Source organism: Montipora capricornis, chromosome 10 (genome assembly GCF_036669925.1).
Source record: "Montipora capricornis isolate CH-2021 chromosome 10, ASM3666992v2, whole genome shotgun sequence".
NCBI classification, from domain to species: domain Eukaryota; kingdom Metazoa; phylum Cnidaria; class Anthozoa; order Scleractinia; family Acroporidae; genus Montipora; species Montipora capricornis.
The window spans coordinates 11,900,748-11,903,247 of record NC_090892.1 but is presented as its reverse complement, the minus strand read 5'-3'; the positions used below and the strand labels follow the sequence as shown (position 1 = coordinate 11,903,247).

The 2,500-nt window shown below is 40.1% G+C and overlaps 2 protein-coding genes across 2 annotated transcripts in view; one reads left to right on the top strand and one right to left on the bottom strand.

Moving 5' to 3' along the window:
• Positions 1-803, top strand: part of LOC138019788 (threonine-rich protein-like) — a 15,817-nt gene extending 15,014 nt beyond the window's left edge. The window contains exon 6 of the mRNA XM_068866679.1: positions 1-803. This exon is cut by the window's left edge and continues 135 nt beyond it. The gene's annotated coding sequence lies outside the window, so the exon portion shown is untranslated.
• Positions 1-2,500, bottom strand: part of LOC138022058 (zinc metalloproteinase nas-39-like) — a 142,343-nt gene that overhangs the window by 73,321 nt on the left and 66,522 nt on the right. The gene's annotated exons all lie outside the window — the stretch shown is intronic.

Here is a 2,500-nt window from a genome sequence, read left to right as displayed (position 1 = left end):
TTCGCTGAATATTACCTTTAATTTTACAGACTCTTTAGGCTCAAAGTTTCATTTTCTGTAGTCATTAAAATGATCTCGGTTAAACAATCCACCAAAAAAGCAAATTAATAACATATCACGGCAGCAAAATACTCCAGAAACCAAAAGCGCCGTCGATCATTGATTTCTTTCAGGCAGTTCTTGTGCGCCCTCATTCGCTGAGCGGGGCCTCAAGACAGGATTTTTCTCACGCGTAGTTGTTTTATCTTTTGGCATATTCTTTATCTTATGGATACTAGTGAAGGGAGAACCACAGAGGTATATTATGCGAGTTAACTTTGTCCAGTATATTTTGGGTTGACTGAGCTGTGCAGAGTCTGTTCTGGTTACAGTACAGGTCAATGGTTCATTGAGATGAACTTTTCAATTTTAATTGCCACACAAACGGATTGCCAATGCAATTTACTCAGATAAACATGGTGAAACAAACAAAACAAAAGTAGGGGGAAAGTTAAAAATAAACTTAACATATGTACTCGCTGAGGACAGTGAGAGGGGGATTTCTTATATTTCTGTTCATAATTAGTTTGTACAGTAAACAGAACGGACCCGCCTCAAAACGTCAAACATCTGTGATGAAGGGAATTCACTCGGTCGAGTTTTCATAAAGGACGATGTGACACACCCTCCTTCCAAAGAGTTGTCAGTTAAATTACCGATCCTCCTTTTCAATTTCGCTTGGATGAGGCGTGTCAAAGATACCACATATTTAGAGATATTACACTCAGCAGTACATTTTGATAATGAATAAAGACTAAAATCCATTCGGTCTCTTGGAAGGCATTACTACTTATGTTCTGAATACGTATTGAATTTGAATTTGGGAACAATGAAGTATTCTGCCGTGGCCCGGTGTGGAACACTAAAAAGACGTGAGCGCGTGTGAAGTGGCGTTTGGCCCCGGTGTAAAATCGACGTTGAAGCTCCCTAGCCTTTCGAAGTGCGGCTGCATCTAACTCTCGTAAAATTCGCATGACCATGTCTCGAGGAACGGCAACATTGCAGCTTGTTCTTAGCTTATTTCACATTCTTCGATATTCAAGCTATTAAGGAGTGATGAAGAGCGTTCAAATTCACGTTTGATTATTTCCTTAGTATTCCACACACGATGAGGAATACCCCATTGTTCTCAAATCTTCTCTTCCAAATTTATGGCAGAACCATCGTACTTTCTATTATAAACTCCTTTCTTGAGAACTCCATCATTTTGGAGGCGGGAGAGGCGTGTGACGCTCACTGTATCATGCATGTGACGAAAAACTATTTGTGGCTTCGAGGCTTCGAAATATGTTTTAGTATTTCACAGCGATTCTTGGATTGCAAACTATTTTCGAATTTTAAGAAAACGCTATTTGTGGATAAATAATTGCGTTCCGACGAAGGAGGACGCATTTCTAGTCGTGTCGTTTTACGAATGTCCCAATTATGTTTCGCGGGCTATCGATCGTGATGCCATGCGATTTCAGGGTTTGGACGCCATCTTGGACTGGCTGGCCGGCACATCACCTCAATCTGATGTGATTGTGAATTTGTCATGCCTCGACATCGGGTTTGTCTGAAGCTACTTATCAGAACCAGTCGAAAAATGGTTGACATTTCTTGTTTTCTTTTTCTTCTTTTTTTTCGTCTTTTTTTCAACTTGTCGGGAAAAGTCTTTCCTATCACTCCCTTGATAAGTGGTGTATTTGTGCGTAGAAGCTTCTGCGCGTATTTTGGTAGGATTTCACGGGGTAGTAGAAAGGCGTAGATTTCTCTGGTTGACACAGTACAATATTTCAGTAACCTGCAATAGCGTCAAAGATTGAAACGGAAATGGCGTTTTGGAGAATCTTTAAACAAAACATACCATTATGGAGCTAAAGAATGGAACGTCAATTGGATAAACAAGACAGGCGGTGAAAAATAAATATCTGGAATCTTGAAAGCGACGAGTAATGGACTTCGACAACAATCTTTCGCCCGTCGACCCGTAATCAAAGTGAGCTGTAGTTCTAATTTTATACCAAGTGTGGTAGTTTTGTACAACTTATAGGTTTAACAAAGACGGAGGAGGAATTGAACAACTGAAGTGGATCTGTGATCTCTGTTGTCTGGCTTATTTATATTTATTTGTACTCAACTCTGCACAGTCTTCCGGTAACAATTGGAAATTTCACTAATTCTTGTTAGTCAAAAATTATTTTAAAGAAAGCTTGTTGCCCATATTTTGCTAACCTGCGATCAAGCGTACTTTTCTTGAGACAGGGCGCTAACTCTGCCGCCCACCGGTCAACACTGATGTTATCATGTGTCATGCTATAAATGTGAGCCAATCAGATTTTACCGGAAATTACCTGCAAGCTGTGATTCAAGTAAAGACGCGACAAAAACAAAATACAGTAGCACTCTGGCTTTGATGTCTGCAATCAAAGCTATTTCTGCAAATCCTGCTTGACAGTTGGTGCGGTTTCTCTGTTCAAAC